Raw genomic sequence first — 26,281 nt, 5'->3', positions numbered from 1 at the left:
GGACTGTAGCCCACCAGGCTCCTCTGTCCATGGGGTTCTCCAGACAAGAATACTGGAGTTGTTTTTATGCCCTCCTTCAGGGGATCTTCCCGACCCAGGGATCGAACCTGCATCTCTTATGCCTCCTGCATTGGCAGATGGGCTCTTTACCACTAGCGCCACCTGGGAAGCCCACCCTCTGCCCTAGGAGAGCATTATGCAGTCCCGCTCAGGCTGTCCTGTCCCCCTTTCTTGAGACAGGCACCTAACTATGCCTTCCCCAGCTGGGACCCCAGGCTCAGACCTTTCTTGGGCTGTGTGTGAGGCTGGTGCTCCCCTCAGCCAGGAGGCAAGCCAGGGCCAGCAGCCCAGAGATTTTCAATTGAGTTTGTTGTCTTGCTTTTTATTTCCTTCCCTCCCTCCCTCCCTTGCTTCCTTCCTAAGTCATTTGAGTATTTTATTACTAAAGTTCAAAACTCAGTTCTTGGCCAATGCAAGGATGAAGTACAATTTTTGAAAGATGTAATAAAGATGAAATAAACTGTTCATAGAGAGCCAATGGAGCAAATGGAGTCAAGGAGTTGAAAAATGGTGCTGGAACAGTTGGACATTGATATGCCAAAACAAAAAGAACCTTGACTATTCCTTGAACCATATATAAACATGTACTCAAAATGTATCATAGACCTGAATGTTCAATGTAAAACAACAAATGTTCTAGAACAAAACATAGGAAAATATCTTTGAGACCTTGGATTAGTCAGACTTTTTGGATATGACACAAAAGAACAAATAAAAAATGAAAAAAAAAGATAAATTGGACTTCATCACAATTAAAACCTTCTTTTCTTTGAAAGACACTTAAGAAAATAAAAAGACTAGCTATAGACTGAGGGAAAATACTTGCAGAACACATAGCTAATCAAGGACTTGTAGTCAGAGTATATAAATAACTTTCCAAAACTCAGCAATAAGGAAACAAATGACCCAGTTTAAAAAGGGAAGTGGTCAAAAGATTTGAAAAACTTTCACCAGAGATGATGTACAGATGGCAAACAATCATGTAAAAAGAGATTCACATAAAAAGATGCTCAACATTGTTAGTGATTAAGTGTGAAAGTGTTGCTCACTTGAGTCTGACTCTAGCCGTGGACTGTAGCCCACCAGGTTTCTCTGTCCATGGGATTTCCCAGGCAAGAATACTGGAGTGGGTTGCCATTCTCTCCTCCAGGGGATCTTCCTGACCCAGGGATCAAACCCGGGTCTCCTGCATTGTAGGCAGATTCTTGACTGTCTGAGCTACCGGGGAGTTAAAACCATAGTAGAGACACCACCTCTTAGAATGGCTAAGGTAAAATGAAATGAACAATACCAAGCACTCAGGAAGTTGCAAAGCAACTGAAACTCATGCACTGTTGTGGAAATAGAAAATGCTATAGCACTTTGAAAAACAGTTTGGTAGTTCCTTACAATATTAAACATATACTGACCTTATAATTCAGCAATCCCTTCCTAGATATTTACTCTGGATGAATGAAAATCATATTCACCCAAAAACTCACACTCTACTTTTATAGTAGCTCTTTAAAATTTCCAGAAATGGGAAACAACATATTTTCAGAGTAAATGGATAAACATGCGGTAGTACATCCTTACAATAGAATACTACTCGGCAATGAAAAGGAATGAACTGTGGATATAGGCAATGACATGGATAATTCTCAAGTGCATTGTGCTAAGTGAAAGAAGCCAGACTCCAAAGAGTACATATTATGAGTCTATTTATGTGACATTTTAGAAAAGACAAAACAATAGCAACTGAGAACAGATTAGTGATTGCAGAGGTCTGGAGGGAAGGAAACTGACTACAAAGGGGCACTGGGGAATTTTGTGGGTGGCAGAAATGTTTATATCTTTATTGGGGTGGTAGTTGGGCTTCCCAGGTGGCGCTAGTGGTAAAGACCCTGCCTGCCAATGCAGGAGACAAAAGAGAGGCAGGTTCAGTCCTTGGATTGGGAAGATCCCCTAGAGGAAGGCATGGAAACCCACTCCAGTATTCTTGCATAGAATATCCTATGAACAGAGGAGGCTGGCAAGCTACAGTCCATGGGGTCACAAAGAGTTGGACATGACTGAAGTGACTTAGCATACATGCACAGAGTGGTAGTGGTAGTTTTATGGGTGTTTACATACATAAAAATTCATTAAGCTGTACCTTAAGATTTGTGTATGTTCAGTTCAGTTCAGTTCAGTCACTCAATTGTGTCTGACTCTTTGCGACCCCATGAACTGCAGCACGCCAGGCTTCTCTGTCCATCACCAACTCCTGGAGTGTACCCAAACTCATGTCCATTGAGTCAGTGATGCCATCCAACCATCTCATCCTCGGTCGTCCCCTTCTTCTGCCCTCAATCTTTCCCAGCATCAGGGTCTTTTCAAATGAGTCAGCTCTTCACATCAGGTGGCCAAAGTATTGGAGTTTCAGCTTCAACATCAGTCCTTCCAGTGAACACCCAGGACTGATCTCCTTTAGGATGGACTGGTTGGATTTCCTTGCAGTCCAAGGGACTCTCAAGAGTCTTCTCCAATACCACAATTCAAAAGCATCAATTCTTCTGTGCTCAGCTTTCTTTACAGTCCAACTCTCACATCTATACATGACTACTGGAAAAACCACAGCCTTGACTAGATGGAGCTTTGTTGACAAAGTAACATCTCTGCTTTTCAATATGCTGTCTAGGTTGGTCATAACTTTCCTTCCAAGGAGCAACCATCTTTCAATTTCATGGCTGCAATCACCATCTGCAGTGATTTTGGAGCCCAAAAAACAAAGTCAGCCAGTTTCCACTGTTTCCCCATCTATTTGCCATGAAGTGATGGGACCAGAAGTCACGATCTTAGTTTTCTGAATGTTGAGCTTTAAGCCAACTTTTTCACTCTCCTCTTTCACTTTCATCAAGACGCTCTTTAGTTCTTCTTCACTTTCTGCCATAAGGGTGGTGTCATTTCCATATCTGAGGTTATTGATATTTCTCCCAGCCATCTTGATTTCAGCTTGTGCTTCTTCCAGCCCAGGGTTTCTCATGATGTACTCTGCATATAAGTTAAATAAGCAGGGTGACAATATACAGCCTTGATGTACTCCTTTCCTGATATGGAACCAGTCTGTTGTTCCATGTCCAGTTCTAACTGTTGCTTCCTGATCTGCATACAGGTTTCTCAAGAGGCAGGTCAGGTGGTCTGGTATTCCCATCTCTTTCAGAATTTTCCACAGTTTGCTTGATTCACAAAGTCAAAGGCTTTGGCATAGTCAATAAAGCAGAAATAGATGTTTTTCTGGAACTCTCTTGCTTTTTCAATGATCCAGCGGATGTTGGCAATTTGATCTCAGGTTCTTCTGCCTTTTTAAAAACCAGCTTGAACATCTGGAAGTTCACGGTTCATGTATTGCTGAAGCCTGGCTTGGAGAATTTTGAGCATTATTTTACTAGTGTGTGAGATGAGTGCAATTGTGGTTTGAGCATTCTTTGGCATTGCCTTTCTTTGGGATTGGAGTGAAAACTGACCTTTTCCAGTCCTGTGGCCACTGCTGAGTATTCCAAATTTGCTGACATATTGAGTGCAGCACTTTCACAGCATCATCTTTTAGGATTTGAAATAGCTCAACTGGAATTCCATCACCTCCACTAGCTTTGTTCGTAGTGATGCTTCCTAAGGCCCACTTGACTTCACATTCCAGGATGTCTGGCTCTAGGTGAGTGATCACACCATCATGATTATCTGGGTCATGAAGATCTTTTTTGTATAGTTCTGTGTATTCTTGCCACCTCTTAATATCTTCTGCTTCTGTTAGGTCCATACCATTTCTGTCCTTTATCGAGCCCATCTTTGCATGAAATGTTCCCTTGGTATCTCTAATTTTCTTGAAGAGATCTCTAGTCTTTCCCATTCTATTGTTTTCCTCTATTTCTTGGCATTGATCTCTGAGGAAGGCTTTCTTATCTCTCCTTGCTATTCTTTGAAACTCTGCATTCAAATGTGTATATCTTTCCTTTTCTCCTTTGCTTTCCCTTGTCTTCTTTTCACAGTTATTTGTAAGGCCTCCTCAGACAGCCATTTTGCTTTTTTGCATTTCTTTTTTTGGGGGATGGTCTTGATCCCTGTCTCCTGTACAATGTCACGAACCTCCGTCCACAGTTCATCAGGCAGTCTGTCTATCAGATCTAGTCCCTTAAATCTATTTCTCACTTCCACTGTATAATCATAAGGGATTTGATTTAGGTCATACCTGAATGGTCTAGTGGTTCTCCCCACTTTTTTCAATTTAAGTCTGAATTTGGCAATAAGGAGTTCATGGTCTGAGCCACAGTCAGCTCCTGGTCTTGATTTTGCTGACTGTATAGAGCTTCTCCATCTTTGGCTGCAGAGAATATAATCAATCTGATTTCGGTGTTGACCATCCGGTGATGTCCATGTGTAGAGTCTTCTCTTGTGTTGTTGGAAGAGGGTGTTTGCTATGACCAGTGCATTCTCTTGGCAAAACTCTATTAGCCTTTGCCCTGCTTCATTCTGTACTCCAAGGCCAAATTTGCCTGTTATTCCAGGTGTTTCTTGACTTCCTACTTTTGCATTCTAGTCTCCTATAATGAAAAGGACATCTTTTGTAGGTCTTCATAGAACCGTTCAACTTCAGCTTCTTCAGCATTACTGGTTGGGGCATAGACTTGGATCACCGTGATATTGAATGGTTTGCCTTGGAAATGAACAGAGATCATTCCGTCGTTTTTGAGATTGCATCCAAGTACTGCATTTTGGACTCTTTTGTTGACTATGATGGCTACTCCATTTCTTCTAAGGGATTCCTGCCCACAGTAGTGGATATAATGGATATGTTACTGAAGGCAAATTGTTTCTCAGTTAAAACATTTAAAAAATGAAGATGAAACAAAAATATTTTCAGATAAAGGGAAACAGATTTATTGCCAGAAGATCTGCCCTAAAAGATGCTACTAGATGGGAACTTAGATCTTCAGGAAGGAAACAAGTGCACTGAAAATGGTGAATATGAGGATAAATATAAATACATTTCCTCAGTTTTCCCTTCATTTAGCTTTAGGTGGGGACAGGTTGAATAGAAAGCACCTTTGCTAAGAAGGAAGCCGGTGGGGGGATTTTTTTTAGGAAACAGGGAGAAAGCCACCAAATCAATTAGGGAGTCCTAGCTCCTCAAAATTTGGTTCTAGCTTAATGCCATGATGCAGAGTACATTCAAACTCGGTCTTCATGATGCCAAATAACCTGGTGAATAAAACAAATTTGAGTCAATTATTCCCAAACACTGCTAAGTTGGCTGTTTGGTGTCCATGACTTGCTGTAAGCAGATACTAAAAAATGTTTGTTAGGTAATTATAACTTCTAAGCAACCCACTCCAATATTCTTGCCTAGAGAATCCCCATGGACACAGGAGCCTGCTGGCTACAGTCCATGGGGTCGCAAAGAGCTGGACATGACTGATTGATTAAGCACATATATATATATTGCTGAAGCCTGGCTTGGAGAATTTTGAGCATTACTTTACTAGCGTGTGAGATGAGTGCAATTGTGCGGTAGTTTGAGCATTCTTTGGCATTGCCTTTCTTTGGGATTGGAATGAAATCATCCAATTTAATGCCTGATGGGTTATTCTGAGCCACTTGCTCTGTCTTCCATATAGCTCATTCTGACTCAGAAAAAGGCAAAATTTTTAGTGTTGCTTTCTTCACTCTTTTAGTTCCTTGTTCTCTCTTTACTGTCCTGTCTTACCCACTGTCTATTTCAATGACTTATCTCCCCTGAAAACTGCCCCTACAAATACACAAATACAATTTGGTGCTTCCCAGCTTTGTCTGTTTCCAACTGATTTCCTTTGGCCACCTCCTCAATACCTTCCGCCCCGCCCCGCCCATGACACGCCTATGTCCTCTGGATTCTCAGGAGACAAGTCCTCCCTTCTTCAATACCGCCAGGAAAGGGAGGAGAGGAGCTCACTGTATGCCAGGCCTCACCTTCCCCAGACATGATCTCCTAGCAAGAGCTCTGGAAGAAGGCAATGTCATCTCCATCTTCTAGGACGAGTGTCAGAAAGTGGATGCAATTTGCCCAAGTGCACGAAGCCAAGCAAATGTGGAATTGAGATTTACACCCAGGTCCTTCTGACCACAAAAGTCATGCTATTTCACCGTGTTATCTTGTTCTCTATAACCTACGGGATCACACTCAAAGTTAATCAGTCCAGCACTCATATATATTCTAGATCAGGATCCAGTTTTGTACAGCTAGTTTTATATTAGCCCAAACTCCATCCAGGCTCTACTGATTTATGTCTTAAGGTTTATGTCTTAAGGTTTCCCTCTTGGAATCTTTCATTTTATGCAAGGAACAGTTGAGATGAACAGAACATTATTTCAAATTCTCTTACTACAATGTATTGTAAATCACCAGCTGTCCGGACTGTGGCCAGTAGCCATTCGACAGTACTTAATTCAGAGACTGTTGCTATGACATGTTTCTGAGGTCAGCTACAAGTTTTTCATATTTTAATTCCTTCAAGCTTTGGGCTGTATGTGTTAAGGAAAAACAAAGCTGGACGTTAGTTAAAGGTAGTAAGAACAGCCTTTCTTCAGTAACTACTGCAGTGGGGGAAAAGGACTTCAGTAGAAAACCAAACTCAACTCTGATTCATGTAGGGATGTAGAGATGGAGTTGGGGACTTGAGCAAAGTCAGGGAAGTGGAAAATTACAAAGAGGAAGTGAGGCAGTGGGGGTGGATTAATGTGATTAGGCCATCTGGGATTATTAACTGGCCCTGTGGAAGTGAGACTCTTACCCTCTCACAGACATTGGAGAAAAGGGGCCCTATTCAGGTACTGCCTGGAACAGATGGTGAATTCTTTAGTCAGCCTTGAGTTTCCCCAGACAGGAACTTAAGGGGGACTGTGTCATTCCAGGGACACGGCCTTGAGCTGTTAGAAGGCATGTCAGTGTTTGTTCAAGATCTTAGTGTGTGTGTGTGGTGGTGGGGGAGGGGGTGGTGGGTAGACAAAATCATTTGTGACGAGAGTAAAGAACAGTTTTCAGATATAATCTAAAGAAATCATGCCATAATAATGATCTTAATATATACAGCTATTAACATATGATTTCTTTTTGTCACTAAATTTATAATTTCATTTACTAATATAAAGTCAAATGAACACTGCATATGAACTCTGTAACTGAGTAAAGGACTAATTGCACATTTTGCCCCAGCAGCCCCTGAAAATATTCCTAAGTAACAGCATAATATGTTCATAAGCATCTCCAAAGGATAGCCCTGAGTCAGCCATCTGAATCAGTCTTTTAAGTGGAGGAGCAACGTTTTGTGGGTGTATAACTCAAATAGTCTACTTTTACCCACCAACTTTAACAAAATCAAGGAATTAGTCATAAAAGCCTATAAACAGGCACTTGAACAAGTAAATATAGAATGGAAATTTTTATGATTCCTTTCATTGTAGAAAAAATATTCAAACAACTGACAATAAATGATCTATGTTCTCTCTGAAGCTGTTAGAATATATACCCACAGGCTGGATGCGAGCGGGGGTTTGGGGAAGAATGGATACATGTTTATGTAAGGCTGAGTCCTTTCGAGGTTCTCTTGGAACTACCGTAACATTGTTAACCGGCTATACCCCAATTCAAAATAAAAAGTTCAAAGTTTGAAAAAAATAAATAAAAAATAAAATAAAAAGAATATGTGCCAAATTATTTCTCAGAATGTTTTTCTGGTACACACACACATATACCCTATATACATATATACACACACACATTTTTACACATATATATGAAAATGTGAAAACCTCCATAAAGCTAACAAAAATGAAAAACAATTCTAGAAAAATTGCCCATCATTCATTCATTACTGGTTGTAAAACGGTCTTATCTTTGCAGTAACAAGAAGTATTAGATGGGAGAATATGCTATACGAAAAGGAATAAATATTTCACTAAATCACATATTCCCCTGATGAGGTTGGTTCTGCACTATATGCTAAAGGTTCAACAGGAAAAAAAAAAAAAAAAAAGCCTCATCTTACTACAGATCACATTTGGACTTAGATGACGGCAGTAGATCTGGGAGAAAACTGAACAAAGCAGTTCTGGGTAGGAATTTGCAAACCTGTAGTAAAATACCTAGCGCCTAGAACACAGCAGGCGTTCAGGACATGTATGTTAAGTGGAGTTTTCAAAGTATGTATTTTGACCACATGTAAATAAAGTATTTAAGATACTGAGTGATACTTACATTTCTGTTGAATCACCCTGAACAAGCATCTGTTTCAAAGAAATGATAAAGAAGAAGCACCTCTGTTTGTTCAGTTGCAAAGAAGCCATATTATTAATATCATCCTTTCTCACTGTTGCACAGAAGCACTGAATTTAATTGGATATTCCTGGCACCAAATCTTCCCTCGAAGAAACAGAGCTGAGACAGGAGAAAGAAGCCAGAGTGCCCTGTAAAGAGCAAACTGAAGCTCTTGGAGTCAGAGCTGGCAGGTTTAAAGCCCTTATCACAGAAGAACCACCCCGAGCCCCAAATCAAAGTTTACTTAATCTCATTTAGCACAGACTAAGACTTAGACAATTTTATCTGGTTTCTATGCCACAAATTAGAAGGGCTATATACAATGTTAATTTCCTGGGATAGAATTTTAGAGTTATCAAGCTTTAAGAAATAGGAGGTCCCTCTTTGGGGTTTCCCTGGTGGCTCAGACAGTAAAGAATCTGCCTACAATGCAAGAGACCTGGGTTTGATCCCTGGGTCAGGAAGATCCCCTGGAGAAGGGAATGGCTACCCACTCCAGTATTCTTGCCTGGAGAATTCCATGGACAAAGGACCCTGGAGGGCTACAGTCCATGGGGTTGCAAAGAGTTGGACACGACTGAGCAACTAAGCATACGGCACACAGGGCCCTCTTTGAAGCCTATTTTTATTCTGAGTCCTATATCAGGACTTCTGCCTCTGTCCCCCAGTTGCTTCCTTTGTATAACTGGTTATATCTCTAGTTTCTCTAGTAGGGTAGGTACTTACCATGTCCAATTAATGTTTGTATTTCTAGTTCATTTAAAACTTTTCCCTAAACCTTGACACGGGGTATACAATAAATGCTTGTTAAACACAATGAATCAAAACAGAGAATGAGAAGAGTTGATGTCCTGTTGGATGAAGCAAGAAGTCACATATGGTGGGTGACAGTGTAGGAAGAAACTAAAATCAAAGGGCTGATGTATGAGGAAGCCCAAACACAAACACATGGAGCCCTTCAGTGTAAGAAGAAAGAGCTCCAAGTACGCAGAGTTCAGGAGCCCTGGGGAACTGCATGGAGATTCAGAGGTTGCGGTACCTGCTGCTCAGAATCACCAAACGGAATCTTCCCAAAGTTTAAATGAGGAGTTATGTGATGGGTTTACAGAGGCAGGGGAAAAATGAGATGCCATTTTTCTATCTATCAAATTAGCAAAGCTGTTTTCTTAGGATCAAGCCCACTGCTGCTAGGGGCACAGTAAAACCGGTAGGCTTATAAATTGTTGCCCCCTTATGGATCACAGCCTTGTTGTGGCGACAGGGCTTGTATAACTCCATGAAGCTATGAGCCATGCTATGCAGGGCCAACCAAGACAGAAGGTCATAGTGAAGAGTTCTGATAAAACATGGTGCACCAGAGACGAAAAGGGCCACACACTCCAATATTCTTGCCTAGAGAACCCTGTGAACAGTATGAAAAGGCAAAAAGATATGATGCTGGAAGATGAGGGCCCCGGGTCAGAAGGTGTCCAATATGCTATTGGGGAAGAGTGGAGGGCAATTATGAACAGCTCCAGTAAGAATAAAGCATCTGGGTCAAAGCAGAAAAGACGCTCAGTTGTGGATGTATCTGGTGGTGAAAGTAAAGTCGGATGCTGTAAAGAACAATATTTCATAGGAACCTGGAATGTTAGGTCCATGAATCAAGGTAAATTGGACCTCATCAAGCAGGAGATGGCAAGACTGAACATCAATATCTAAGGAATCAGTGAACTAAAATGGAGAGGAAGGGGCAAATTTAATTCCAATGACCTTTATATCTACTACTGTGGGCAAGAATCCCTTAGAAGAAATAGAGTAGCCCTCATAAATAACAAAAGAGTCAGAAATACAGTCTTAGGTACAGTCTTGAAAAATGACAGAAAGATCTCGGTTTGTTTCCAAGGCAAACCGTTCAACGTCACAGTAATCCAACTCTATGCCCAAACCACTGATGCTGAAGAAGCTGAAGTTGACCAGTTCTATGAAGACCTACAACACCTTCAAGAACTAACACCCAAAATTCATGTCTTTTTCATCATAGGTGATTGGAATGAAAAAGTAGGTAGTCAAGGGATACCCAGAATAATAGACAAGTTTGGCCCTGGAGTGCAAAATGAAGCACGGAAAAGGCTAACCGAGTTTTGCCAAGAGAACATGCAAGAGAACATGGTCATTGCAAACACCCATTCCCAACACCCCAAGAGATGACTCTATATATGGACATCATTTGATGTTCAATACCAAAATCAGATTGATTCTCTTCTTTGCAGCTAAAGGTGGAGAAGCTCTATACAGCCAGCAAAAATAAGACCTGGAGTTGACTGTGGCTTGGATCATTAGCACCTTATTGCAAAATTCAAGCTTAAATTGAAGAAAGTAGCGAAAACCACCAGGCCATTCAGGTATGACCTAAATCAAATCCCTTATGATTATACAGTGGAAGCGATGAATAGATTCAAGGGATTAGATCTGGTGGACAGAGTGTCTAAAGAACTATGGATGGATGTTTGTAACACTGTACAGGAGGTAGTGACCAAAACCATCCCAAAGGAAAAGAAATACAAGAAGGCAAGTGGTTGTCTGAGCAGACTTTACAAATAGCTGAGAAAAGAAGAGAAACAAAAGTTGATGGCGAAAGAGGAAGATTTACCCAACGGAATGTAGAGTTCCAGAGATTAGCAAGGAGGGATAAGAAGGACTTCTTAAATGAACAATGTAAAGAAATAGAGGAAAACAACAGAATGGGAAAGACTAGAGATCTCTTCAAGAAAACTGCTGATATCAAAGGAACATTTCATGCAAGGATGGGCACAATAAAGGACAGAAACAGTAAGGATCTAGCAGAAGTAGAAGAGATTAAGAAGAGGTGGCAAGAAAACACAGAAGAACTATACAAGAAAGGTCTTAATGACCTGGATAACCACAATGGCGTGGTCACTCACCTAGAGCTAGACATCCTGGTCGGTGAAGTCAACAGAGTCTCAAGAAGCATTACTAAGAACAAAGCTAGTGGAGGTGACAGAATCCCAGCTGAGCTCTTTAAAATCCTAAAAGATGATGCTGTTAAAGTGCTGCACTCAATATGCCAGCAAATTTGGAAAACTCAGCAGTGATCACAGACTGGAAAAAGTAAGTTTTTATCCCAATCCCAAAGAAGGGCAATGCCAAAGAATGTTTAAACCACTGTACAATTGCACTCATTTTACATGCTAGCAAGGTTATGCTCAAAATCCTTCAAGTTATGGTTCAACAGGATGTGAACCAAGAACTTACAGATGTACAAGCTGGGTTTTGAAGAGGCAGGGGAACCAGATGTCAAATTGTCAACATTTGATGGATTGTGGAGAAAGCAAGGGAGTTCCAGAAAAACGTCTACTTCTGCTTCATTGATTAGGCTAAAGCCTTTGAATGTGTGGATCACACCAAACTAGAATATTTCAAAAGAGATGGGAGTACCAGACCACTTTACCTGTCTCCTGAAAAACCTGTATGTGGGTCAAGAAGCAAAAATTAGAACCAGACATTGAACAACTGATTGGTTCAAAATTGGGAAAGGAGTATGACAAGGCTGTATATTGTCACCCTGCTTATTTAACTTAAATGCAGAGTATATCATACGAAATGTTGGACATAAGCTGGAATCAAGATTTCCAGGGAAGTGTCAACAACCTCAGACATGCAGATGATACCACCCTAGCTGCAGAAAGTGAAGAGGAACTAAAGAGCCTCTTGAGAGGGTCAAAGAGGAGAGTGAAAAAGCTGCCTTGAAACTCAACATTAAAAAGGTGAAGATCATTGCATCTGGTCCTATCACGTCATGGCAAATAGATGGGGAAAAAAATGGAAACAGTGGCAGATTTTATTTTCTTGGGCTCCAAAATCACTGCAGATGGTGACTGCAGCTGTGAAGTTAAAAGATGCTTGCTCCTTGGAAGGAAAGCTATGGCCAACCTAGACAGCGTATTAAAAAGCAGAGACATCACTGTGCCAACAAAGGTCCATATGGTCAAAGCTATGGTTTTTCCAGTAGTCTTGTAGGGCTGTGCGAGTTGCACCATAAAGAAGGCTAGGCACTGAAGAATTGATGCTTTTGAATTGTGGTGCTGAAGAAGACACTTGAGAGTTCCTCGACCTGCAAGGCTATCAAACCAGTCAATCCTAAAGGAAATCGACCCTGAATATTCATCAGAAGGACTGTTCTGAAGCTGAAGCTCCAATAGTTTGCCCACCTGATGTGAAGAGCCAACTCACTGGAAAAGACCCTGATGCTAGGAAAGATTGAGGGCAGAAGGAGGATTGGGCAACAGGGAATGAAATGGTTAGACAGCATCACCAACTGCATGGACATGAATCTGAGCAAACTCTGGGAGATAGTGGAGGACAGTGGAGCTTGGTGTGCTACAGTCTACAGGGTTGTAAAGAGTCGGACAGGACTTAGTGACTGAACGACAGCAACATAAACTTTTGGGTTGTGCAAATAGTTTTGTTTTAAAAATCTTTATATTGTTTAAAAGCAACTTTCAAAAGTTTTCACCACCATGCAAGATGCTTGCAAAAATGTATGACATGGGATGTTTACTGGAGCATTAACACTATGAAATAGAGAAATACTCATCAACAAAGATTTGTAAAAAATAAAATTGGAATATTTCTACATAATATAAATGTATGCATATGCATTAAAAGGATGCGTGTGCACGTGAAAGGATATAGATTAATGTATTAACAGTGGATGGTAGGCTCATAGATGGCTTTTATTCCTTCTTTATAATTCTGGTTTCTACATTTTCACCAATAGATATGAATTCATTTACCAATTAGAAACAAGAAGAAATTTTCTATGTGTGTGTTCAGGGGTAGGCTTTAGCTATATGCAAAATTCATTTACGTACAGAAACCCATTCCTTGACCATACGGTTATAGACTTGTAGGAAAATTCTGCTATGTGCCTGATGTTATGCTGCTATATGCTGTTTGTTAGGTCCTTAGGAAGATAAAAGACACGGTCCCTGCCCTCAGTGAACTTAGGCTTTACAAGAAGAAAAATTTTCACTCTAACATTTACTGAATATTCATTGGTGCTAGGTATTTAACTTAGATTATTTCATTAAAATCTCCATGATGATTCTTTGAAGTAAATATTTTTCTTCTCATAAGGAGAAGTTGAAGCTTAGAGAGGTCAAGTGACTTGCCCACGATCACAGCTAGTAAGCAATACAGGAGAGCTTCAAACCCAGGCAGACCAGTTCTAGACACTCTTCAGCAAGCCTGCCTCAAACAACTGTAATAAAGGAAATACAAGCTAGTTCAGTTCAGTTCAGTCACTCAGTTGTGTCCTACTCTTTGCAACCCTGTGGACTGCAGCACGCCAGGCTTCCCTGTCCATCACCAACTCCCGGAGCCCGCTCAAACTCATGTCCATCGAGTCAGTGACGCCAGCCAACCATCTCATCCTCTGTCGTCCCCTTCTCCTCCTGCCTTCAATCCTTCCCAACTCAAACACTCCCAGGCAGGTCTGGCTCAGTCTCTGTGGGGCCTTCTGGTGTGCACAAGGTTTTGTTTGAGCCCTCCAAGCATCTCTGGTGGGTATGGGGTTTGATTCTAAATGCAATTTTGCCCCTCCTACAGTCTTGCTGGGGCTTCTCCTTTGCCTTTGGACATGGGGTATCTTTTTTGGTGGGATCCAACATTCTCCTGTCGATGATGTAATTTTGGAGTTCTCTCAGGAGAAGATGAGTACATGTCCTTCTACTCTACCATCTTGTAAACTAATTATTGTTTACAGGTTTCCCCCACAGTCAGTCTCTCCCATCATGAAGCTTCCATAAGCCTCTTACCCTTCTCCATCAGAAGACAGACAGAATGAAAACCACAGTAACAGAAAACTAATCAAACTGATCACATGCACCACAGCTTTGTCTAACTCAAGGAAACTATGAGCCATACTTTGTAGGGACACCTAAGACGGATGGGTCATGGTGGAGAGTTCTGACAAAATATGGTTCACTGGAGAAGGGAATGGTAAACCACTTCAGTATTCTTGCCTTGAGAACCCCATGAACAGTATGAAAAGGCAAAAAGATAGGACACTGAAAGATGAACTCCCCAGGTTGGTAGGTGCCTAATATGCTACTGGAGAAGAGTGAAGAAATAAAATGCAAGCTAGGATGGAGGTAAATTCAGAGTGTGACTGGAACACTTAGGACATGTTTCTAACTGATAGTGGAGAAAAGGATGGGGAAGGCTTCCGGGAGGAGGTGTCATTTTCATGGAGTAGAATGTTTAAAGGAGTTGGGGCCTATAGATAGGAGCAAAAGTTGGTTCCAGGCAGAAGAAGCCACATGTACTTGTACTCAGAGGGCAGAGAGAACAGGGCACACTCAGGGAATGCACATGGCTCCTTAGGGCTGGAGCAAAGGTACAAGGGGGTATGAGGATCCAGTGAGCAAGGCTGGGACCTCAGAACAAAGGGACATTCTTGCCTAATCCCACACTACTGCACAAAATGGAATCTTTCTCTAAGTTTGCACTAATGGGTAAGAAAAAGGGTTAAGCAGGCTCTAAAACTCCCATGCTTGTTTGACTGATTACTGCCATGGTAACCTAGCAGCAGCCAACACTTCAAGGCCTCTTCTTTAGATACAATAATAAACAGTGATAAAACATTATCTCAAGACTTTATATTTTTGCCATCAGTTAAAATTCTGTTCTTGGCTATGGTGAAGACTTCTTCAACTCACAACCAAAAAAAAAGAAAAAAAAAGAAATGGGAAAGAAAAGAAAGCAAGAGAAAGAAAGGTATATTTTTAAATAATGTGCTGGAAATGCTTTATGCATATGCTTTAAGAATTCAAAGCCCTTAACATTTTAAGCCCTTGAAAAGGCCAAAAACCTTATGAAGGCAGAGAGTTCCGAAAGGGCTTTCTCCCTCCTAAGAATGAAGACTTGACAGAGGATAAACAATGACACTGCATTTTGTAGCTTCGCAAAGCATTAGCCCCATTATGTCTGTAATGATTTCTGTGGAGGTGAACAGCCACCCCCTCACCCTTCCTTTCCCTGGTAACTCTTGCTGAAAGAGAGGAGCCCAATCTCCCCATTATTGCTGTGTGACAGCTGTGTGATGGGTGGGAACTTGTTTCTAAAACAATCCACAAATATTTAGATTTGGTACCATTCTGAAAGCTACTCTCAACTCAGGCAGCTTCCAAGAGGCAACTCCTTAGAGTAACTGTGGGCTTCTCAGCTGGAAAGGAGACATAGCTGGGTGCAAATCATCACTCCCACTCCTTCTAGCATCCTCCCCTTCAAACCTTACCTAACCTCCAGGAGCTCAGTTTTCTGCTTCGTGAATGGGTTTTCTACCTCTTCTATGCAATAGAGGCAGAAAATAGAGTTAAAAGGTCTGGGGCTCATGAATACACAAATGTATCTTCTACAATTGGTAGCTATTATTATGCATTTAGAGTCATAAACTCAAACAATATGTTAGATAATAAAGCACTGAAATAGCTTAGGCAAAAAGTTTGCAACCCCTAATTCATGTATCATAGTTCATAAATTCTTAGCTATGCTGCTTCTTGTGTTTTAATATTTCTGAAATTGGGATGTGTCTTACAATTGGCAATACTTTTTCTTTCTTAGAAGATCACAAAACAGTGGAGCATCTTACTGTTGCGGACGTCTGAGATTAGATGATTAAGTAGAGTCCCTTTCAGCATATGGAGCGTTTGACTTTGGTTCAAGGCCAACAGATAAAAGAAGAAGCCAACCCCTACTCCTATTCGATAAATCTCTGACAGAGAAGATAAGATTCATGGCAAGGACCCATCTCATCTTTCTGAGCTGTTGCAACCTGGCAACACATCTGTTCCTAAGAGAAGACACATCAGAACCATCCATCTACACAGTCTCCTATGTGATCCATACCACCTGCAGCACTTTTTGGTATCTCCTCAACTGTCCTCCCCAGCACACAGGCTGCTGTTAAAACTAAATAGAAAAAGACTTAGTGTGAGATTTTCAAAGCTCTTTTTAAAATGAAACCGGCAAGAGTGTGATGAATGTAATTTTCCAGGCTTGTAGAAACACGTTGATCATAGCAGCAAGGCTTACTGTTGGGGGAGGAAGTAGGAGAATGTTCATGTACACACACATATATGCAAGGATCCGTCCGTCCCATAATATGGAGTTCTGCCTGAAGGCTTCAGGAACCCCCCAAAACAGCATTCTAAGGGAATGTAGGTGGGTGGGACCTTAGAGTAGCTGGTGTTACCTGTTTCAGAAAAGGAGATGCACACACACACACACACACACATACATATTCTTATAGGTAACAGAACCAGAGTGTGAAATGGGTTAGGAGGTACTTGCCTGGAAAACCAATCTGCAAGGGTGCTAAAATATCACTGGCATAAATCAGAACTAGGAGACCTGCTAATTCAGGTGCTTGAGAGCAACTCTACATGGTGGCTGAAACACAAGTTGGTTCTGTGCCCACTAAAACAGACACCAACTTCTAGGATAAATTAGTTCAAAAACAAAAACCCCCTACAGGTGCTAAACTTGTTTGAAATGTGTATTTGGGTGGTGCTCATGGGCAAATTACATAGTGCAGCTGTGGGATGGAGCACCAGTCCTAACAGCCCATGCCTGCAAGTCCTACTTCAAATGACTATCAAGAACTACCAAGGGCATGAGGTTTCACCTTCCTTGAGAGCTAGAGAGTTAGCCTGCCACTGTTTCATGGATGCTAGTTGATGATCCATGCAGTCTATGTGTGTTAGATGGTTTGGAACAAAGAGCAGTCAATGCCTGGCTCACAAGAGGTGTAGAAATGGGAGAGACCCTGGAGAACTGTCTCCCAGCAACAACACAGCAATGCCACATAGTGGAATAAACAGAGTCGTTCCCACTCCACTAAACAAACAAAGTGAACAGTATATTAGAACAAATGAAACATATGCTGAAAGAAGATCCATGTGAAGAGGTGCAGATTACAGCCTGCCTAGGAAGTTCACGTGGTCCAGCTCTGGTCTGGAGCAGTGCAGGCTAAGTCTTTTCATGGGAATGAACTTGAATGAAAGGTCAATTCATGGAGAAGGAAATAGGACAAAGGAAACAATGAATAGTTCTTTTTCTTTTTTATTCAGAGACATTTCTATTATGTAATTCAGTGGGAAGAATAAAGTTGGATGCTTAAAAGAAGTTGGAAAAATCTTAGTCTAAAGGCAATACAAAGTTTCAAAGTTCAGCTATGAAGAGTTGTCCTTTTTCCTCTTTCAGCACAGATGGCTTTCTTTTTGGCTATAGCTAGACTGCTATAGCAGTGAAGCCTGGTCCTTGTTATACTTAAAGGACTTGAATTAGTAGATAACCAGTTATTAGATTTGAGATGACTGGAACTCCAATCATTTTGAATTTATGTATCAAGTTATCTGGGGCTTCCCCAGTGGCTCACATGTAAAGAATCCACCTGCAATGCAGGAGATGCAGGAGACGAAGGTTCGATCCCTGGGTTGGCAGGATCCCTTGGAGGAGGGCATGGCAACCCACTCCAGTATCTCCGCCTGGAAAATCTCATGGACAGAGGGGCCTGGTGGGCTCAAGTCCACGAGGTCACAAAGAGTTGGACATGACTGAAGCAACTGAGCACGCACATATGCATCATGTTATCTATAAAATATATGCAGAGGACATTTTGTATAGATTTAAAGAATGTAATTCAACTTTAATTTCAATTTCTAAATTCTAAGCATTTTCTCCTTTTCCTAGAATTAGTACATTTGGTTATAGTCCTCTATGTAATAATCATTTTCTTTATAACTTTTATTAATTGGCAGTCTAATGTTATTTGAGAAGGTCACATTGATATAGTAGTCCTCTCTTAGTAACTGTAGAGGTTGGTTCCAGGACTCTCCTGGGATACCAAAATCTGTAGATGCTCAAGTCACTTACAGAAAATGGCATAGTTTTTGCATAGAGCTTAGGCACATCCTTCTTATACCTAATGCAATGTAACTGTTATATAAATCATTGCTGCTGCTGCTAAGTCGCTTCAGTCGTGTCCGACTCTGTGCGACCCCATAGACGGCAGCCCACCAGGCTCCCCCGGCCCTGGGATTCTCCAGGCAAGAACACTGGAGTGGGTTGCCATTTCCTTCTCCAATGCATGAAAGTGAAAAGTGAAAGTGAAGTCGCTCAGTCGTGTCTGACTCTTAGCGACCCCATGGACTGCAGCCTACCAGGCTCCTCCGCTCATGGGATTTTCCAGGCAAGAGTACTGGAGTGGGGTGCCATTGCCTTCTCCAAATCATTGCTAGCACACAGCAAATTTAGGTTTTCCTTTTGGGGATTTTCTGGAATTTTTCCCCCAAATATTTTCAATTCACAGTTGGTAGAATCCACAGATATGGAACCTGTGGATCTGGAGCACAGACTGCACGGTTAACTAATTTTCAGACCTTTTCCCAATATCTCCAATTGTCCTCTTTCAGGTCCAAACTTCAATTCAGGATCTCATTTTGCAAGTAGTTTTCATGTTTCCTTAGTCTTCTCCAATCTGAAACAATTCTTCAGTTAAAAAAGAAAATTTCCATGACCTTGCTATATTGAAGAGTTCTTCAGTTTGAGTTGATTTAATGTTTTTTTTTTTTATTATTATAGAGATTACTCATTTTTGTCAAGAAGACTACAGAAGTGATAATACACCTTAGTGCAGCATATTGGAGAAGGCGATGGCACCCCACTCCAGTACTCTTGCCTGGAAAATCCCATGGACAGAGGAGCCTGGTGGGCTGCAGTCCATGGAGTCCCTAAGAGTCGGACACGACTGAGCGACTTCCCTTTCACTTTTCACTTTCATGCATTGGAGAAGGAAATGGCAACCCCCTCCAGTGTTCTTGCCTGGAGAATCCCAGGGATGGGAGAGCCTGGTGGGCTGCCGTCTACGGGGTCGCACAGAGTCGGACACAACTGAAGCGACTTAGCTGCAGCAGCAGCAGCAGCAGTGCAGCATATAAGGAGGTTTATGATGTCAAGATGCCTCATAATTGATGATGTTGACTTCGATCCTTTGGTTACGATTTCTCCACCATAAAATTATGATTTTCCCATGGAACTAATAAGTATTAATATCTTGTAGGGAGATACTTTGAGACTATGCAAACATCTTATTTCTCATTATAACTTTGCCCACTAATTTTGCATCTATCAACGTTGCTAGCCTGCAACAGTTGTTACTGTTTACTTTGCTGTTTACCAAAGAGTGATTTTCTATTTCCATTTTTTCCCAGCATTTATTAATTGGAATTCTACTATAAAGAATAACTGAGCAATTTATTTATTTATATTAGTGCATACTCAGATATATTTATTTTATTTTCTTGCTCCATTTGTTCTACATTTGGCCCTTGGCAGCTCCTTCAAATTGGCTCCTATGGTGTTTTGACATGCTCCCATCATTTTTTTAAAGCACTGCCATAATTTCTGAGACTACAGATAGTCCAGGCTCATCCTTTATTTCTTCCCTGCAGCCCTGGAATTGACCATTTTTCCGAGGATCCTTGGCTCCTTTTATTAGAGAATGATGGTTAGAAATAAAAATCTTGTGGGTGTCAGGTGTGCTCATTATTACTGGGTGTCATCACTCCCGGGCCCTTTCAGCAAACAGAACTAGGATATATGGACAAAGGTCCGTATAGTCAAAGCTATGGTTTTCCCATTAGTTATGTATGGATGGGAGAGTTGGACCATAAAGAAGACTGAGTGCCAAAGAATTGATGCTTTCAAACTATGGTGTTGGAGAAGACTCTTCAGAGTCCCTTGGACAGCAAGGAGATTAATCCAATCAATTCTAAAGGAAATCAACCGTGAATATTCATTGGAAGGACTGAAGCTGAAGTTCCAGTACTTTGGCCACCTGATGAGAAGAGCTGACTCATTAGAAAAGACCCTGATGATGGGAAAGATTGAGAGCAGGAGGAGAAGGGGGCGGCAGAGGATGAAATAACTGTTAGATGGCATCACCGACTCAACGGACATGAGTTTGAGCAAACTCTGAGAGATGGTGAAGGACAGAAGCCTGGCATGCTGCAGTCCATGGGGGTCACAAAAAGTCAGACACAACTTAGTGACTGAACAAAAACAATACACACACACACACACACATGCACCTACTTATCTATCCATCTATCTATCTAATCTAGAACCATGATTCTCATTGGTATTCCTGATTCTAGTACATGGCAAGTTTCCTTATAGCTGCCCCCCTTTCCTTGTTTGTAACTTCTTTCCCCTTGGGTTGGGGAGATCCTCTGGAAAAGGGAATGGCAACTCATTTTTGCCTGGAAAACTCCTTTGGACAAGAGGAGCCTGGAGGGCTACAGTCCATGGGGTCGCAAAGAGTCAGACATGACTGAGTGACTAATACACACACACACACAAACATACACACTCTCTCTCTCTCCCCTTAATTAAGATAACCCATTCCCATTATCCTTAATCTAGACATTAAAAAAAATTTCATTTATTTAATTGCAGGCTAATTACTTTACAATATTGTAGTGGTTTTTGCCATACACTGACATGAATCAGCCATGAGTGCATATGTGTCCCCCATCCTGAAACCCCCTCCCTCCTCCCTCCCCATCCCATCCCTCAGGGTTGTCCCAGTGCACTGGCTTTGCGTGCCCTGTTTCATGCATTGAACTTGGACTGGTGATCTATTTCACATATGGTAATATACATGTTTCAATGCTATTCTCTCAAATCATCCCACCCTGACCTTCTCCCACAGAGTCCAAAAGTCTGTTCTTTACATCTGTGTCTCTTTTGCTGTCTCGAATATAGGGTCAACATTACCATCTTTCTAAATTCCATATATATGCATTAATACTGGTGTTTTTCTTTCTGACTTACTTCACCCTGTATAATAGGTTGCAGTTTCATCCACCTCATTAGAATTGATTCAAGTGCATTCTTTTTAATAGCTGAGAAATAGAATCTAGACATTTATTTGCACAATCTTATAATGCATATAAAGTAATTTCAGAGTTACTTAATCCATACTTCTGTGAAAACAAATTTATCAATTCAAATAAAATATTTCTGCATAGTTCTTTTTGCTTTTACCCTTATGGAATATGATGGCTAATTTTATGTATCAATTTGACTAGGCCATGCATGGGGTAAGAAGATATGATTTCTGGGTGTGTCTGTGAGGGTATTTCTGAAGGAGATTAACATTTGAATTAGCAGACTGAGCAAAGCAAACTGCCCTCCCCAGCGTGGAGGCCAGATGCAATCTGTTAAAGGCCTGAACAGAACAAAGAGCTGAGAGAAAGAATCCTTCCTCACTGCCTATCTTTTAGCTGACTCACTGGTTTTCTCCTGCCTTTAGACTGAGACTCAGACTAGAACTTACAGCATCAGCTCTCCTGGTTCGTGAACCCTTGCACTCAGACTGGACCTATACCATTGTTTTTCCTGGGTCTCCAAGCTGTGAACTACAGGTCCTGGACTTCTCAGCCTCCATAATCACATGAGCCAATTCCTTATAACAAAGGATGGACAGATAGATAGACCTCATGGTAGCTATCTGCCAAGTCGCTTCAGTCGTGTCCGACTCTGTGTGACCCCATAGACAGCAGCCCACCAAGCTCCCCCATCCCTGGGATTCTCCAGGCAAGAACACCAGAGTGGGTTGCCATTTCCTTCTCCAATGCATGAAAGTGAAAAGTGAAAGTGAAGTCACTCAGTCATGTCCGACTCTTAGCAATCCCATGGACTGCAGCCTACCAGGCTCCTCTGTCCATGGGATTTTCCAGGCAAGAGTACTGGAGTGGGGTGCCATTGCCTTCTCCAGCTATCTATCTATATCTATCTCCTATTGGTTGTGTTTCTCTGGAGAACCCAGATTACCAATATTCAGTATATAGTCAAAATACTATCTTCCAAAATCACTTAGGTTAATACTCTTCTTTTGTACTCCCTTCATTGTGGTTCTATTGTTCATCTGTAATTGTACATTTCTTACCTTTTATATTTCTTTAAAAAAGTGAGATCATATCTGCACAAAACCCTCAAGGACGTTCCCTCTCACTCTAAGTCAAATTGGAAGGCCTTTCCTGACATAAGCCGCACATGACCTGGCCTCCTGATGCCTCTCTGACTTTATCTTCTTACCCTCCAAACATCTGCTCACTCCTGTCCAGTCACACAGGCCTCCTTGCTGTTCTGCCAACACGCCCATCTGCTCCCACCTCACTGCACTTGCATGTGCTCTCCTGCAGACATCAACATGGCTGAGGCCTCACTTCCTTTGGGCTCCTGAAGGCACTTTAACTACCGATTTCTTTGCGTCTCAGTTATAAGAACGTGAGTTCCTTAAGGGCTTTTTTCTGTTCACTGCCATACTTCCTGACCTAGGACATTACTTGGAACTTAGTAGGGACTTATATATATATATATATATGCACGTGTATATATATATATATACACACACATATATATGCATATGTGATATGTGTGTATATATATACATATATATTTGCAGGGCTTCCCTGGTGGCTCAGACAGTAAAGAATCTGCCTGCAATGCAGGAGACCTGGGTTTGATCCCTGGGTCAGGAAGATCCCCTGGAGAAAGGAATGACTACCCACTCCAGCATTCATGCCTGGAGAATCCCCATGGACATAGGAGCCTGGTGGGCTACAGTCCACAGGGTTGCAGAGAGACATAACTGAGAGACTAACAAACACACATATATTTTTGTATATCTGTACTGAATGTTTGTTGAATTAACCTGCTTCGTGTTTCTTTAAGAAAATATCTTCAGTACTTTAGATGTCAATGATGAGTGTCAGCTGATGATGAATTGCCAGCATAAGGACTAACAATCTGTATTTCTGCCACACAATCATGTTCCAGTAACCGTGCCAGTGCAGACTGTGATTCAGTCTTATTCATTAGAATGTTTGCCTTCAATATACTCCTCCACATCTCTGCTAATAGCTGCCTGTCCTTATATAAAGGAAATATGTTTTTTTCCCCTCCAAATTCTTTGCAATAAACATATATTATTTTAAAATCAGAAAAAAGAAAAACAGAAAAGCTATTTAAACAAGCAACTCATAATGTTAAAGTGTTAAGTCCTCACCGTAGAATTATGATGCCCTTCCCCTCTTTTCATGCTCCTGAGGAATCTTTTCGGCTGACAGGCTCCAATATTAACTTTTAAAGTATCTGTCTGAGAAAATGATCCTAAAGCATTTTTGCTCCTACAGATAGGCCACCTACTATTGTGCAAGCCAGCTTATAACAAAACAGTTATCCCCAATCATTTATTAGGGAGCAGCAGAATAAGGAAATAATAACAGATAGGAGAAAGTATGGGGCTACTATTGTGCCAGTTCTCAGGCAACCTGACAGAGAGAGAGAGGTGCGAAGAAAAAGCAGCCAAGCGCTAATGGCAGGTGAGGATGTCAACATCTCTTCCTGCGTTGACACACAGTGACTCGGGGGGAGCACTCTGGAGGGCAAGCACTTAAGAAAAGTGAAATGTATGGTCAGTTCTAGGTTTAGCGTGTTTGGAAGCCAGATACAAAATACCAAATTATGAAATCAATTGAGTGAGGTCTAAACTGAGAAATAATAGCTGGAAAGGTGTTCCCACCACTTGAGAAAGCAGATTTATTTCTGTAAATTGAAAAGACTGGGAAGAGCCAAAGGGATTGTTAGATTCATGGACTCTTCCACTGAGTTCCATGGGGGAAGACTCTCAGCAAACTCCATTTCCTGATGGCATGTTACCAAACCTTTAGGTGTGTGGACAGTGGAAAATGAAAGGGGCCAGGGGAAGAGAAAAGGGGGACAGAAAGCTCTAATTGTGTAAAATCTCATGGGATAAGGGAAAGACTCTTAAGGGGAACAGATGTTGAAAACCGCTGTGGTCTGTCTGGTATCAGAGAAATGTCTGAGATTTAAGGAACTTGAGTCAGCTGCAGGAGAATCTGGCCAATGAAGTAGGCACATCTGAATTAATGGTGAAGAAATCTGTGAAACAAAGTAGAGGGCTTTCTCTTAGGGAGAACATCTGGATAAAAGTGGGGAAACAAACAACAAAAAAAAAGTGGGGAAACAGAGCTTCCGTGGGGCTTCCCTGGTGGCTCAGTGGTAAAGAATCCATCTGCCAATGCAGGAGACACAAGAGATGTGGGTTTGATCCCTGGGTCTGGAAGATTCCTTGGAGGAGGAAATGGCAACCCACTCCAGTATTCTTGCCTGGGAAATGCCATGGACAGAGGAGCCTGGAGGGCTATAGTCCATGGGGTTCAAGAGTCAAACATGAGTTAGTGACTGAGCATGAGCACAAGAGCTTATGTGAGCACAAACACAGCTCTTCAGGACTTTTTTCTTTTATTTTTTTTGGCTGTGCCCAGGCCATGTGGGATCTTGGCTTCCCAACCAGGGATCAAACCCATGTCCCCTGCAGTGGACTACTGGACTGCCATGGAATTCCTCAGGACTGTTTTTTTTCTCCTAGGAATCAATTAGTTCCAGGAAACTGAGGCAACATAAATGACCCCTGGGGTTCCCCATGGACTGGGGATTTCAGAAGCTGCACATAGTTGCCTCTGCTGTGCTTTCTACTTGGGAATTTGCTACAGCAGACAGCTCTGGACGCCTATCCAATAGTGATGCCCTACTCAGTGTTTCCCTGGTGGCTCAGATGGTAAAGAATCTACCTGCAATCAAGACTGGGGTTCGAGCTGTGCACCAGGAAAACACCCTGGAGAAGGGAATGGCTACTCACTCCAGTATTGCCTGGAAAATTCCATGGAAAGACGAGCCTGGCAGGCTAGGGTCCATGGGGTCCCCAAAACTCGGACACAACTGAATGATTTTGACTTTCACTCAACATTTTCTAATTGGCCCTGAATTTGACCTTGAATGGTTATCTAAGAAACCATAGGCTTTAGGTAATGCTATTCCCACTCTCAGTCCTGTGTTTGATTATATTAACCCAGTGGGGAAAAGATTTCTTTGTTCAACAGTGATTAGGAAGAGGCAGTTTTGGCCAGTGGGTTAGAGGAAGCTGATAAAGAAGGCTTCTGGGAAAGGTTTCTTAACTCTCTAAGAGACATAAGGAAAAGTCCCATTTTTGTGTCTGCATGATAGCAACTGAACAACAATAACAACAATGGAATGTGACAATATGATCCCTGACCCTGCTATAGCCAGTTTTTCTTTTATCTTGAAAATGTGTTTTTTAAATTTTTATGCAGTTTCTTGGTAGCTCAGTCAGTAAAGAATCTACCAGCAGTGCAAGAGACCCAGATTCGATCCCTGGGTTGGGAAGGTCCCCTGGAGAAAGAAATGGCAACCCACTCCAGTATTGTTGCCTGGGAAATCTCAGGAACAGCAGAGCCTGGCGGGCTACAGTCCATGGGGTCATAAGAGTCAGACATGAGTTAGTGACTCAACAACCGGCACAAAGGTTACTTTCCACTTACAGTTACTGCAAAATATTCGTTATCGTCCCCATGCTGTACAACACGTCCCTCAGCCTATCTCACCCCGGTAGTTTGTACCGCCCACTCGGCCACCCCCATATTGTCCTCCGCCCCACACCACACACACGTACACACAGTGGTAACCACTATCGTTTGTTCTCGCTGCAGCCATTTTTTAACCAACATGCCCAGGATGGAAGAGTTGAAGAAAGAACTTGGGTTTTTGATATTGTTGTCAAGGTGCCAAACTGAACAACCCTGGGGCTGTGCTCCCTTGGGACCTCTTGTTATATGAGATGATAAATCCATTAGCTGTTTCAGTCATGTTGAGTTGAGTTTTTTGTTGCATGAGTCCTACCTATTTCTTACTCTAATAACAAAAATTTGAACATGTTAGCAAGAGAATCCTTACTTCAGA

At 41.7% G+C, this 26,281-nt stretch overlaps 1 protein-coding gene across 11 annotated transcripts in view; it reads right to left on the bottom strand.

The window, feature by feature from the left end:
• The window catches only part of PCED1B (PC-esterase domain containing 1B), a 149,438-nt gene that overhangs the window by 61,710 nt on the left and 61,447 nt on the right, over positions 1-26,281 (bottom strand). For 2 of the 11 annotated variants that reach the window (XR_008714756.1, XR_008714788.1), the window contains one exon: positions 3,893-5,277. The exons of the other annotated variants lie outside the window; for them this stretch is intronic. The gene's annotated coding sequence lies outside the window, so the exon portion shown is untranslated. Of the gene's footprint in view, positions 1-3,892; positions 5,278-26,281 lie in introns of those variants that run through there. 11 annotated transcript variants of the gene reach the window in all.

The sequence above is a fragment of the Bubalus kerabau genome, chromosome 1 (assembly GCF_029407905.1).
Source record: "Bubalus kerabau isolate K-KA32 ecotype Philippines breed swamp buffalo chromosome 1, PCC_UOA_SB_1v2, whole genome shotgun sequence".
NCBI lineage: Eukaryota > Metazoa > Chordata > Mammalia > Artiodactyla > Bovidae > Bubalus > Bubalus kerabau.
The sequence above is the reverse complement of the archived record's forward strand: the minus strand, read 5'-3'. Positions and strand labels throughout refer to the sequence as shown.